Raw genomic sequence first — 16063 nt, forward strand, 5'->3', positions numbered from 1 at the left:
ATGATTAGTCGTGCGGTGTCAGCGCATTTTGGACCATTTTCAGTGAGAGGACGGGAAGTAGCCATTGACAACGGTGATGCCCTACATAAAACTTGCCATAGAAAGGAGTATGAAGGATTAGATGAAGACAGTAGGAAAGCAGAGGTTCAGAAGGAACAAAAGCATCTCCATACGCTTATCTGAAATTCTCACCAATGAATTACATAAGTATTTCTATCCTATTTTATATTTTAATTATATTTTAATTATTAAAACTCTATAACCATTTGAATCCGCCTGACTGAGATTTACAAGGTGACCATAGCTTGCTTCATGCCGACAATCTCCGTGGGATCGACCCTTACTCACGTAAGGTTTATTACTTGGACGACCTAGTGCACTTGCTGGTTAGTAGTGCAAAGTTGTGACAAAGAATTAAGATTACGAATGTGCGTATAAAGTTTTTGACGCCGTTACCAAGGAATGAAGTATCACGATTTCGCATACCAAGTTTTTGGCGCCGTTGCCGGGGATTGTTTGAGTTTGGGCAACTGACGGTTCATCTTGTTGCTCAGATTAGGTAATTTTATTTTAATTTTAAGTTTTTGTTTTTATTCTTTTTATTTTCGAAAAAAATTTCAAAAAAAAAAATTTCAAAAATAAATTATCTTCTGGCTTTAGTATTTTTAAGAATGAATTCTAGAGTTTCATCATGATCTGTTGAAGCCTGGCTGGCTGTCAAGCCATGTCTAAATTTTTGGACTGAGGCTTCCACTTATCATGGCAAAAGTCCTTGGACTCTCATCTAATCAGCTGTTGTATGCCTGATTTGTATCTGCTGAAGCTTGGCTGGCCATTGGCCATGTCTAATGTTTTGTACCAGAGCTTTCACTGAAAGCTTGGCTGGCTAGTAAGCCATGTCTAATTCCTGGACCGGAGCTTTAGACTAACATTGCATGATTCCTGGAATTCCCATTAAAAATTTTGAAATCCTTATTTTTTTTCCAAATAATTTTTGAAAAATAAAAAAAAATTAATAAAATCATAAAAAAAACCAACAATTTGATGTTTCTTGTTTGAGTCTTGTGTCAAATTTTAAGTTTGGTGTCAATTGCATATTTAAAATTTGTGCATTTTTTCAAAAACACATGCATATGTTCTTCATGATCTTCAAGTTGTTCTTGACAAGTCTTCTTGTTTGATCTTCATATTTTCTTGTTTTGTGTCTTTTCTTGTTTTTCATATGCATTTTCAATTTCTTAGTGTCTAAACATTAAAAATTTTTAAGTTTGGTGTCTTGCATGTTTGTGCTTTCTTAAAAATTTTCAAAAATAAGTTCTTGGTGTTCATCTTGACATTCAAAGTATTCTTGGTGTTCATCTTGACATTCATAGTGTTCTTGCATGCATCATTTGTTTTGATCCGAAATTTTCATGCATTGAGTCTTTTTGATGTTTTTCTCTCTCATCATTAAAATTCAAAAATAAAAAAAATATATCTTTCCCTTTTCTTCTCATAAAATTTGAATAGTTGAGTTGACTTTTTCAAAAATTTTTAAAATCTAGTTGTTTCTTATGAGTCAAATCAAATTTTTAATTTAAAAATTCTATCTTTTTCAAATCTTTTTCATTTTTTCTTTCATATTTTCGAAAATTTCAAATTGATTTTCAAAAATCTTTTTCTTATTTTTTTTCATAATTTCGAAATCTTTACTAACAATTAATGTGATTGATTCAAAAATTTTAAAGTTCGTTACTTGCCTATTAAGAAAGGTTCAATCTTTAAATTTTAAATTCATATCTTTTAGTTTCTTGTTAGGCAAGTAATCAACTTTAATTTCCAAAATCAAATATTTTTAAATTTCTTTTTCAAATCTTTTTTTCAAAATAAATTTCAATCACTTCTTTTTCAAAATCAATTTCAAAATCTTTTCTAACTTCTTATCTAACTTCTTATCTTTTCAAAATTGATTTTCAAATCTTTTTTTTCAATTAATCTTATCTTGTTTGATTCTTATCTTTTTCAAAACTACCTAACTAATTCTCTCGCTCTAATTTTCAAAAATCACCTTCCTCTTTTTCAAATTTCCTTTTTAATTAACTAATTGTTTTAAATTTTAATTTAATTTAATTTCATTTTTTTAAAAAAACTTTCAAATTTTAACTTCAAATTTTAAATTTAAAACAAAAATATTTTTTATTTTATTTTATTTAATTTTCGAATTCTTCCTTCTCTCATCTCCTTCTAATTATTTATTTATCTACTAACACTTCTCTTCTTCTTAAAAATTCGAACCCTCTCCCTCTTTCTGTGTTCGAATTTCTTTTCTTCTTCTACTCACATAAAGGAATCTCTATACTGTGACATAGAGGATTCCTCTTCTTTTCTGTTTTCTTCTTTTTCATATGAGTAGGAACAAGGATAAGAACATTCTTGTTGAAGCTGATCTTGAACCTGAAAGGACTCTGAAGAGGAAGCTAAGGGAAGCTAAAGCACAACTCTCTGGAGAAAATCTGACAGAAATTTTCGAAAAAGAAGGAGACATGGCCGAACCCAACAACAATGCAATGAAGATGCTTGGTGACTTCACTACACCAAATTCCAACTTACATGGAAGAAGCATCTCAATCCCTGCCATTGGAGTAAAAAATTTTGAGCTAAAGCCTCAATTAGTTTCTCTGATGCAACAGAATTGCAAGTTTCATGGACTTCCATCAGAAGATCCTTTTCAGTTCTTAACTAAATTCTTGCAGATCTGTGATACTGTTAAGACCAATGGGGTTGATCCCGAGGTCTACAGGCTTATGCTTTTCCCGTTTGCTGTAAGAGACGGAGCTAGAATATGGTTGGACTCTCAACCTAAAGATAGCCTGAACTCTTGGGATAAGCTGGTCACGACTTTCTTAGCCAAGTTTTTTCCTCCTCAAAAGCTTAGCAAGCTTAGAGTAGATGCTCAAACCTTCAAACAGAAAGAAGGTGAACCCCTCTATGAAGCTTGAGAGAGATACAAGAAACTGACCAAAAAGTGTCCTTCTGACATGCTTTCAGAATGGACCATCCTGGATATATTCTATGATGGTCTGTCTAAATTATCTAAGATGTCATTGGACCATTTTGCAGGTGGATCCATTCACCTAAAGAAAACTCCTATAGAAGCTCAGGAACTCATTGACATGGTTACAAATATCCAGTTCAAGTACACTTCTGAAAAGAATCCTGTGAGTAATGGGACGCCTCCGAGGAAGGGAGTTCTTGAAATTGATACTCTGAATGCCATATTGGCTCAGAATAAAATATTGACTCAGCAAGTCAAAATGATTTCTCGGAGTCTGAATGGATTGCAAGCTGCATCCAACAGTATTAAAGAGGCATCTTCTAAAGAAGAATCTTATGATCCTAAGAACCCTGCAATAGTAGAGGTGAATTACATGGGTGAACCCTATGGAAACACCTATAATCCCTCTGGAGAAATCATCCAAATTTCTCATGGAAGGATCAACAAAAGCCTCAACATGGCTTTAATAATGGTGGAAGAAATAGGTTTAACAATAGCAAGCCTTTTCCATCATCCACTCAGCAACAGACAGAGAATTCTGAGCAGAATCCATCTAGCTTAGTAAATATAGTCTCTGATCTATCTAAGGTCACTCTAAGTTTCATGAATCAAACAAGGTCCTCCATTAGAAATTTGGAGGCACAAGTGGGCCAGCTGAGTAAAAGGGTCACTGAAACTCCTCCTAGTACCCTCCCAAGCAATACAGAAGAGAATCCAAAAAGAGAGTGCAAGGCCATAACCTTACTTGGTGTGGCCGAACCCAGAGAGGAGGAGAAGAACATGAATCCTAGTGAGGAAGACCTCCTGGGACGTTTATTGACCTATAAGGAGTTTCCCTTTGAGGAACCAAAAGAATCTGAGGCTCATCTAGAGACCATAGAGATTCCATTGAACCTCCTTTTGCCCTTCATGAGCTCTGATGAGTATTCATCCTCTGAAGAGGATGAAGACATTACTAAAGAGCAAATTGCTAAATACCTTGGTGCAATCATGAAGTTGAATGCCAAATTATTTGGTAATGAGACTTGGGAAGATGAACCTCCCTTGCTCACCAATGAACTGAATGCATTGGATAGGTAGAAATTACCTCAAAAGAAACAGGATCCTGGTGAATTCCTAATTCCCTGTAACATAGGCACTATGACCTTTGAGAAGGCTCTGTGTGACCTGGGGTCAAGAATAAACTTAATGCCACTCTCTGTAATGGAAAAACTTGGGATCTTTGAGGTACAAGCTGCTAGAATCTCATTAGAGATGGCAGACAACTCAAGAAAAGAGGCTTATGGACTAGTAGAGGACGTGCTAGTAAAGGTTGAAGGCCTTTACATCCCTGCTAATTTCATAATCCTAGACACTGAGAAGGATGAGGATGAATCCATCATCCTTGGAAGACCCTTCCTAGCCACAGCAAAAGCTGTGATTGATGTGGACAGAGGAGAGTTGGTCCTTCAACTGAAGAAGGACAACCTAGTGTTTAAAAGTAAAAGTTCTCCTTCTGTAACCATGGAGAGGAAGCATGAAAAGCTTCTCCCACTGCAGAGTCAACCAAAGCCCCCACAGTCAAACTCTAAGTTTGGTGTTGGGAGGCCACAACCAAACTCTAAGTTTGGTGTTAAACCCCTACATTCAAACTCTAAGTTTGGTGTTGGAAGGTCCCAACAATGCTCTGAACATCTGTAAGGCTCCATAAGAGCTCACTGTCAAGCTATTGACATTAAAGAAGCACTTGTTAGGAGGCAACGCAATGTTACTTAATTATATCTATTTATTTTCTATTGTTATTTTATGTTTTTTTTAGGTTGTTGATCATGTGGAGTCACAAAAACTATTGAAAAATCAAAAACAGAATGAAAAACAGCATTAAAAACAGCTCACCCTGGAGGAAGAACTTACTGGCGTTTAAACGCTAGTAAGAAGTATCAAACTGGCGTTTAACGCCAGAAAGAAGCATCAAGCTGGCGTTAAACGCCAGAAACAAGCACCAAGCTGGTGTTTAACGCCAGAAATAAGCATCAACCTGGCGTTAAACGCCAGAAACAGGCTATATTTGGGTGTTTAACGCCAAAAACAGGCAGCAGTCTGGCGTTAAACGCCAGTATTGCATACAAAGGGCGTTTTGCACGCCTAATTGGAGCAGGGATGCTAAGTCCTTGACCCCACTGGATATGTAGACCCCACAGGATCCCCACCAATCTCCAAAATTCAAACTCTTTTCCCTCCCAAACCTAACCCTAATGGCCGAATCCTAAACCTCCCCTCACTCCTATATAAACCCCTCACTCCTTCTTCTTTTTTACCCAACACAACCCTTTCTTCTTCCCCTTGGCCGAATACACACCTCTCTCCCTCTCCTCCATTTTTATTCTTCTTCTCCTTTTTCTTTCTTTTTTTGCTCGGGGACGAGCAAACATTTTAAGTTTGGTGTGGTAAAAGTGTTGCTTTTTATTTTTCCATAACCATTTATGACACCTAAGGCCAGAGAAACCTCTAGAAAGAGGAAAGGGAAGGCAAAAGCTTCCACCTCTGAGTTTTGGGAGATGGAGAGATTCATCTCAAAAGCTCATCACTAAGAAAAGGATGGAGCAAACAAGAGAGCCCACTTATGGACCTCAACAAGAGTATGAAGAAATTCCTCACCATGAAATCCCTGAGATGCTTCAAGGGATGCACTTCCCTCCATAAAACTATTGGGAGCAAATCAACACTTCCCTAGGAGAATTAAGTCCCAACATGGGACAACTAAGGATGGAGCACCAAGAGCACTCCATCATCCTCCATGAGATTAGAGAAGATCAAAGAGCTATGAGGGAGGAGCAACAAAGACAAGGAAGAGACATAGAGGAGCTCAAGAGCATCATTGGTTCTTCAAGAAGAGGAAGACGCCACCCTCACTAAGGTGGACCCATTCCTTAATCTCCTTGTTCTTATTTTCCTATTTTTTGTTTACTATGCTTTATGTTTATTTATGTTTGTGTCTTTATTACATGATCATTAGTGTTTAAGTGTCTATGTCTTAAAGCTATGAATGTCCTATGAATCCATCACCTCTCTTAATTGAAAACTGTTATAAAAACAAAATAACAAGAAGTACATAGTTTTGAATTCATCCTTGAAACTAGTTTAATTATTTTGATGTGGTGACAATACTTTTTGTTTTCTGAATGAATGCTTGAACAGTGCATATGTCTTTTGATATTGTGGTTTATGAATGTTAAATATGTTGGCTCCTGAAAGAATGATGAAAAAGGAGAAATCTTATTGATAATCTGAAAAATCATAAAATTGATTCTTGAAGCAAGAAAAAGCAGTGAATACAAAAGCTTGCGAAAAAAAAAAGAGAAAAGAAAAATGGCAAAAAAAAGAAAGAAAAAGAAAAAGCAAGCAGAAAAAGCCAAAAGCTCTTTAAACCAAAAGGCAAGAGCAAAAAGCCAATAGCCCTTAAAACCAAAAGGCAAGGGTGATAAAAAGGATCCAAGGCTTTGAGCATCAGTGGATAGGAGGGCCTAAAGGAATAAAATCCTGGCCTAAGCGGCTAAACCAAGCTGTCCCTAACCATGTGCTTGTGGCGTGAAGGTGTCAAGTGAAAACTTGAGACTGAGCAGTTAAAGTCGAGGTCCAAAGCAAAAAAAGAGTGTGCTTAAGAACCCTGGACACCTCTAAGTGGGGACTCTAGCAAAGCTGAGTCACAATCTGAAAAGGTTCACCCAGTTATGTGTCTGTGGCATTTATGTATCCGGTGGTAATACTGGAAAACAAAGTGCTTAGGACCACGGCCAAGACTCATAAAGTAGCTGTGTTCAACAATCAACATACTGAACTAGGAGAATCAATAACACTATCTAAATTCTAAGTTCCTATAGATGCCAATCATTCTGAACTTCAATGGATAAAGTGAGATGCCAAAACTATTCAAGAGACAAAAAGCTAATAGTCCCGCTCATCTGATTGGAGCTAAGTTTCATTGATATTTTGGAATTTATAGTATATTCTCTTCTTTTTATCCTATTTTGATTTTCAGTTGCTTGGGGACAAGCAACAATTTAAGTTTGGTATTGTGATGAGCGGATAATTTATACGCTTTTTGACATTCTTTTTACATAGTTTTTAGTATGATTTAGTTAGTTTTTAATATATTTTTATTAGTTTTTAAATAAAAATCATATTTCTGGACTTTACTATGAGTTTGTGTGTTTTTCTGTGATTTCAGGTATTTTCTGGCTAAAATTGAGAGACTTGAGCAAAAATCAGATTCAGAGGCTGAAGAAGGACTGCAGATGCTGCTGGATTCTGTCCTCCCTGCACTCAAAGTGGATTTTCTGGAGCTACAAGAGTCCACATGGCACGCTCTCAATTGCGTTGGAAAGTAGACATCCAGGGCTTTCCATCAATATATAATAGTCCATACTTTGCCCAAGTTTAGACGACGTAAACTGGTGTTCAACGCCAGTTCTCTGCCCTATTCTGGAGTTAAACGCTAGAAATAGGTTGCAAAGCAGAGTTAAAAGCCAGAAACAAGTTACAAACTGGCTTTCAATACCAAGGAAGACCTCTACACGTGAAAGCTTCAATGCTCAGCCCAAGCACACACCATGTGGGCCCAGAAGTGGATTTCTGCATCATTTACTTATTTCTGTAACCCTAGTTACTAGTTTAGTATAAATAGAACTTTTTACTATTGTGTTATGAGCTTTTTGATCATGTTTTGATGATTGAACCCTCTTTGGGAGGCTGACTATTTGGCCATGCCTAGACCATTATCACTTATGTATTTTCAACGGTAGAGTTTCTACACGCCATAGATTAAGGTGTGGAGCTCTGCTGTTCTTCATGAATTAATGCAAAGTACTATTGTTTTTCTATTCAACTCAAGCCTATTTCCTATCTAAGATATTCATTCGCACACAAGAACATGACGAATGTGATGATTATGTGACTCTCATCATCATTCTCACTTATGAACGCGTGCCTGACAAAAACATCCATTCTACATGTAAACAAGCTTGAATGTGTATCTCTTAGCCTCTTGATCTGAGATCAGAGTCTTCGTGGTATTGGCTAGAATTATTGGCGGCCATTCTTGAGATCCAGAAAGTCTAAACCTTACTTGTGGTATTCCGAGTAGGATCTGGGAAGGGATGGCTGTGACGAGCTTCAAACTCGCGAGTGTTGGGCGTAATGACAGACGCAAAAGGATTACTGAATCCTATTCCAGCATGATCGAGAACCGACAGATGATTAGCCGTGCGGTGACAGCGCATTTTGGACCATTTTCACTGAGAGGACGGGAAGTAGCCATTGACAACGGTGATGCCCTACATAAAGCTTGCCATAGAAAGGAGTATGAAGGATTGGATGAAGACAGTAGGAAAGCAGAGGTTCAGAAGGAACAAAAGCATCTCCATACGCGTATCTGAAATTCTCACCAATAAATTACATAAGTATTTCTATCCTATTTTATATTTTAATTATAATTTAATTATTAAAACTCTATAACCATTTGAATCTGCCTGACTGAGATTTACAAGGTGACCATAGCTTGCTTCAAGCCGACAATCTCCTTGGGATCGACCCTTACTCACGTAAGGTTTATTACTTGGACGACCCAGTGCACTTGCTGGTTAGTTGTGCAAAGTTGTGACAAAGAATTAAGATTATGAACGTGCGTATAAAGTTTTTGACGCCGTTACCAAGGAATGAACAATCACGATTTTGCATACCAGGCAACAAAAGGTCAGTTCACAGCAAATGGGCACAGAGCAAAGCCTTACTTAAGAGGACAATGGGACAAGGAAAAGGAGATTCAAAATCTAAATTGATCAAAGAATGAAAGATGTCAAGCTAGTGACAATAAAGAAGCGCTTGTTGGGAGGCAACCCAACCTGAGGTAGTTTTTTTTTCGTAGCTATTTCAATAAAAAGGTTAATTAGTTTCATCTGTATTGCAATAAGCTAAGTTTGGTGTTGCATGATGAACGAGTTTTGCTCGATGGTCTAGAATTTCTCTTCTAGAAATAAAAACTTCGTTGTAAGCATAGTTCTAAACCAACAAACAATTCCCACATCAAAAATTTTGGTTGTCACAATTAACAAACCCCAAATAAGAATTAACCGGAGTATTTTGGACTCCGAGTCGTCTCACAAGGAATTGCAATGAAGTGGTCAATTATTGGCTATGAATGATGTAAGGGGGTTTTGGTTGATTAAATGGGTAATAAAATAAATGACAAGAAAAATAAAGAGAGCAATTAATAAAGAGAGAGACATTCATGGCAAAGATTGAGATCGTAGGCTTTCTATCCTAGTCATGCAATGATTAATTCATCTTATTCAGTCAACTCCAACAAATAGGGAGAAAGTCAAACAAGATTAATCAATCATACCACAATAATAACAAGAATTTATCTTATTACGTCATCTCCAACATTGGAAGAAGGTATCATATTATCTTCCATGAGAGAAAGTCTAACAAGACTAGCTAATCTCAATCCCAAAGTCTTAATCAACTCACTAATTAAATTAGCAAAAGATTAGTGTCAATGGAAACAATATTAGCTAACAACTCTAGATCACCAACATGAGTTGGGTTTTCATGACTCAAGATTGCCTAATTACTCTCTTCAAGCCAAGAATGCTCAAAAATCTACTCTAAGGCCCAACCAAGCATTTTGTCAAACACTTGGTGGGTATAAATGGAAAGCATAGCAAAATAGCAAGGAAAGTAAATCCACACTACTCAATTGCAAGGAGTTAAACAACAACAATTCAAATCAACAATAAAGGAACATGAATCATAAATTGCATTAATCATAAACCAAATCCAACATGAGTTCATCATCACAAAAGGTAGCAAAAAGGGAAATTAACACATGATAATCAAGTAGTAGGAGCAAGAGATCAAAAAGGAAACAAGATGAAAACATGAAATCAAAGCTAGATTTAAGATGAAATTAAACTATCCTAACCTAATTCTAGAGAGAAGAGGGAGCTTCTCTCTCTAGAAACTATACTACAAGATGCTAAACCTACAACTAATTGCTCCCCCCTTGCCCAAGCTTGAATTCTACATCAAATAGCATCAGAAATGGGTTGGATTGGGCCCAAAATGAACTGCAAAATCGCTGGGGGCGATTTCATTAAAGTGGACCCACGGCAGAATCGGTGCGCTCGCGTACATGGCTGGTGCACCCCCCTGAGCGTGAAATAACATATGGCAAATTTTCTATCATTTCGAAGCCCCGGATGTTAGCTTTCCAACGCAACTGAAACCGTCTCATTTGGACCTCTGTAGCTCAAGTTATGGTCGATTGAGTGCAAAGAGGTCAGGCTTGACAGCTTTACGGTTCCTTCATTTCTTCATGAGTTCTCCCACTTTGCATGCTTTTTCTTCATTCCTTCCATGCAATACTTGCCTTATGATCCTGAAATCACTCAACAAACGCATTAAGGCATCGAATGGAATTAAAGTGAATTAAAATTACCAATTTTAGGGCCTAAAAAGCATGTTTTTACACTTAAGCACAAATCGAGGGAGAATTACAAAACCATGCTATTTCATTCAATAAATGTGGGTAAAGGTGATAAAATCCCCCAAATTAAGCACAAGATAAACCACAAAATCGGGGTTTATCAAATCTCCCCACACTTAAACTAAGTATGTCCTCATGCTAAAATTAAGAAAGAAGCAAGGGGTATCACATTTATTCAATGCAAACTAACTATATGCAATCTATCTACGTGAATGCATCCACTTGGTCAAAACAAGTCAATTTCCAAGAAAACATATTTAAGTACAAGGATTAAAGTCATAGCAATCAAATCAAACCCACAATTGAATTGAATTATTAAAAAGATTTTCCAAACTTGCAAGAAAAGATGATTATGGGTGGAAACATGTAATTGAGCAATCGAACCCTCACCGGATGTGTATCCGCTCTAGTCACTCAAGTGTATGGGGTTGATTCACTCAATTCTCCCCTAATCATGCTTTCCAAGATTTGTTTTTCATCTAACAATCAACAATTATTTCATGCATGCATACAAATATCATGAGGGCTTTCCCATGGGTTGTAATGGGGCTAGGGTCAAGGTAGGATGCATATGGTCAAGTGAGCTTGAAATTCGAATCTTTGATTAACTTAAACTTCCCACCTAACCTATGACAACCTATACAATTCTAAATAAACCTAACTACCCATTCTTCACTTTTTCACACACTCATGCATTCTCTTTTCTGATCACCACCCATATGCATTGACTTTTATTGAACCTTGTTTTGGGGCATTTTGTCCCCTTTTTATTGTAATTCTTTTTCTTTCTTTTCTATATATTTTCTTTTTTTTCTTCTTATATATATATATATATTTTTTTTTTCTTTTTTTTCAAAGTAAAATATATACAAGAGTATCAATGCATATGGTTTACACATGATTAATACATGAGTATGTACCCAAGTCCTAAGATTCTCAACACAATTACAAAAACATACTTTTAACTCTACCCAATGTTCCCAACTCTCCCAAAATCAAATGATAAACACTCTCACTAGCCTAAGCTAATCAAAGATCCAAACAAGGGACATTTATTGTTTTTCACTTAAGCTTGTAATGTGTTACAATTAAGAACAAATGGGTTAAGCATAGGCTCAAGATTGGCTAACAATGGAAGATAAAAGGTAGGCTATTTGGGTAAGTAAGCTATTTGAACAATGGCCTCAATCATATAAATGCATGTATACACAAAATAATGGACATATAGAATTAAACAAATCAAAGATTACAATCATAGGAAGAGAATAATGCACACAAGAATGAAAATAAGTGGTTATATGATGTAACCACACAATTAAGGCTTAAAACTTACATGCTTGTGTTCTCAGCTCAAGACATGATCCACAAAGTATATAATTCAAGCAAGTTCTAAAAAAATTTTTTTCAATTAATTGGGGTGGTGTGCCCTATAGATAAAATCCTTGGAAAATATCATGATTTTGACTAAGCTTAATATATACATATGAAAAATAAGAAAATGCAACTAAAAATCCTAAAATGAAATGCAAAAGTGTTGGGATTAGAAACTTGTCACCCAAAAATGCCGAGCGGTCGGACGACCTCCCCACACTTAAAAGTTTGCACCGTCCTCGGTGCACTCAAAGATGAGCAAGGGGGTACGGCGACTTTCCAAGTTGCTACCTTCAGTTGGTAGGTAAACCGATGCTGCGTGTTCTTCTCTCGCTTCCATTTTTGCTTATGATGACTCATCCTGAATATAGAAAACAGGAGATAATAAGACAAGTAAATGCACAAGCAAGGAAGCATGGATTGTTGAAATGAGGTAAATCACTAGAATTGAATGAGTGAATTGGTTTGACAATAATGAAAAATAGTTGTATGGGTTCTAACTTGCATGCGGTTTAGAACTCACACTCTAGTATTTAAAAATCATGTCACAATTATACAAAATAAAACATGCACTTCACTCATTCTAGTGTGCTTGAGATACTTTAAAAGACTTGTAGGATAAAACAACCCAACAAGTAGTGAAGAAGCATAAAAGCATTCAAGCAAAAAATCAAGCGATTCTGAAATTGGATAATGCATGAACATTGATTGATGTGTAGGTAGACTTAGTGAACAAAATGGTATATGAAACTCACACAACAATCAATGACAGATGTTGAAGTTGTTGCAACACCTAAGTGACATAGAGGTGAAACACATGGATGCTATGGAACTTAGGAAAAGGATGTAGAAGTAAAACAAAATCAATCACATAGAAAGCATGGTCCACAAAGCTTGAAAAGCTCAAAAATACGTCACTAGGTAAGCTTTCGATCCAATTTCACAATTCCACAATCTCAATGCATGAAATAGGTGATGATCAATTACAACAAGCATCCTAAAAAAAATGCATTGATAATGTACAATTGCCTAACAATAGATGATGAATGCATGGTGGCCAAAACATGCAATTCAAAGAGGTAAGATGCATGAAGGCAATGTAACAAGTACTTGGTATTCAAAAGTGTTAAACATGAAAAATTCCAAACCAAGTAATAAATTGCAACCTCAACAAAGGAATCCAACAATGACAATAACGACAATGATGTTAAACTAACATCCCATTAGTAATAAGCAGCAGTAAATGGTAAACAAGATTAGTAATCCAACACTTATAATGGAAAACAAAAATTAAACTAACTAACTAACTAAAAGAAATGGTGCTACATGATGCTTGGTAGTGTTGGATGATGTTTTAAGAGTGGAAAAGAAAAGAGAAGAAGGAACGAAATGGAAAGAGGAGAAGAAAAGAAGATGAGTGAAACAGGGCAATCCACGCGTGCGCGTCATGTACGCGTAAACGTGGATTGACGAAATGAAAGCGACGCGTACGCGTGCAGTGCGCATACGCGTGCATGGCGAAGCAGAGAGTCGGCGCGGACGCACAAGGTACGCGTTCGCGTGCCTTTGGGTACAGAGTTGGCACACTTCAAGCACAACTCTCGGGTGAATGTATGGGAAGTGGAAAAATTCAATCCACGCACACGCGTACATGGCGCGTCTGCATGGATGGCCGAAATTGCTTTATTCACGCGTACGCGTGTAGTGCGCGTGTGCGTGGGTGGTGCTCTGTTTTTCAAAATTTTTCTATGTTTTTGCACCAAACCAAGCATTCCAAACCTCCAAACGACTATCAAAACATCATAAAACCTTATTTAACCTACTATACTTCCAATTAAACTCAACTAATCAAACAAAACATGAAATTAAACTTATTTTACCAATATGTACAAAAGGGAAAAAAGAAAGAGTTTACCATGGTGGGGTGTCTCCCACCTAGAACTTTTGTTTATTGTTCTTAAGTTGGACTTATGGGGAGCTCTTCATCAAGGTGGCTGGTGCTTGAATCCATCCTTGAACATCTACCAATGCTTGGACTTCAATTGTGCTTCATCATTCAAAGTTAATAACTCCAAGCTTTGATGGAGTTCTTCACAAATCATGGGCTCCCAAAGTTGATCTTCCTTGTGCGATCCGGGATCCCACACTTTGTTTTCACACCCGTCTTTGAGTTGATCATGGTGGTTTCCTCTGGGTGGCAAGAGAGATGAATTTTCATAAAAGCACGAATTTTTTCTCCTAGACCCATCTAATTGAGCACTAGTCCAACCTTTACTCCATGAAACTTCAACCATAATGAGCCTTGATTTGCAACGCCAACCACGAAACATCTTTCTTTTACGCTTCATCCCATAAAGCATCCTAAGTTGACCATCCGTTTCAAGCAAGCCATATTCGAGTGGGATAATAAAGATAATAGAAATGAGTTTCATCCACTCAAATGAAGGTGTAGATGGCAACCTAGGCAAAGGTGATTCCAAGGGTCTTGACAAGGCGTATTCAATTCCCATCCTTCTTTTTCTAAGGACTTCCACCTCTTCACAAGATCTCTTAATTTCAATCCCTTGTTCAACAATTTTATCCAACCCTTTTTCCCTTACTCAAATCATAAATGGGAGGATGAGAGACATTTACCTCCACATTACTTTCCATCTCATCGGGAAAAAGTTCTTCATGCTCAAAGGATTCTTCACCACTAAGACTTGATGCTTGATCTTCATCACCAAGGGGACTCAATTCTTGCTATATCCTATCCGATACTTCATAAGGGATATGCCTTGGAGGTTGTGCATATTCCTCCTTAGCATCAAATTCAATCATCTTGAAGGGGTTATCTTCAATCCTAGATTCCCAAGGTGGTTCCGCAACTCCTAAGTCTTCAACTACTTCTTCCTCTTGTTCAATAATCTCTACCTCCTCCTCTTGTTGCATTTCTTGCTTTAACTCCTCTTCTTCTCCTTGGAGCTTCAAGTTCATTCCCTCACTAAGCTTCTTCGTTGTTTCTCCACATTCCACAATGGAAGTGCCTTGATCGCATAGGCTTAGGCGGGATGAGACTATGTTGATAATGACTTCTACCATGATGGCCATTTTTGCTCTTAACTCTTCAAAATTCTTTTCATCTTCCTCGTGTTGCCTTAAGATATGGGATTCAAGATCCCTTAATTCTAGCATAGAGGCTTCATCGGGAGGTGATGGTAGAAGAGAAGGTTCATTGTTTAGGGGAAAGGTATTATAGTTGGAAGGTGGTTCTTCTTGGTAGAATTGTGGTGGAAAGTAGAGTTCATCTTGTGGTTGAAAATTTGCATGCGTTGGAGGTGGTTCTACTTGGTAATAGTATGGAGGGGGTGGCTCTTGAAAATGTTGATGTTGGAGTGGTGGTGGCTCCATGTGTGGTTCATATGGCTCATATGATTGTTGGTATGGTGGGTATGGATTAGGGTCATATGAAGATGGTTGGTGAAAGGTGGCGTGTGAGTATGGTTGATGGCTATGTTGAGGATATGGCTCATAGGTATATGGTGGTGGTTCTTGGAAGTCACAAGGGGATTCACCATAACCATTGGATTGGTATGCATCATAGATGGCTCCTCTTCATAGTGCATTGGTGGAGGTTGTTGCCATGAGGATTGATCATATGCATATGGCTCCTCCCACCTTTGATCATCCCATCCTTGATACACATCCTCATTGAAGTTCCCATTTCCTACAACATAGTTGAAATCACACTCGTAGCCAAAGTGAGAATTCATAGTGAAAAGTGAAAATAAGAAATAAGAGCTAACAAGAAATAATGAAACAAAGTCCTAAAACTAGCAAAAACTAACAAGCAATCCAAAAATCAAGCTATTCACAATATTCACATATATACAATAACCAATAACATAACACCATTGCAACTCCCCGGCAACGGCGCCATTTTGATGAACGAGTTTTGCTCGATGGTCTAGAATTTCTCTTCTAGAAATAAGAACTTCGTTGTAAGCATAGTTCTAAACCAACAAACAATTCCCACATCAAAAATTTTGGTTGTCACAATTAACAAACCCCAAATAAGAATTAACTGGAGTATTTTGGACTCCGGGTCGTCTCACAAGGAATTGCAATGAAGTGGTCAATTATTGGCTATGAAT

Source organism: Arachis hypogaea, chromosome 17, assembly GCF_003086295.3.
Source record: "Arachis hypogaea cultivar Tifrunner chromosome 17, arahy.Tifrunner.gnm2.J5K5, whole genome shotgun sequence".
Classification (NCBI taxonomy): Eukaryota; Viridiplantae; Streptophyta; class Magnoliopsida; order Fabales; family Fabaceae; genus Arachis; species Arachis hypogaea.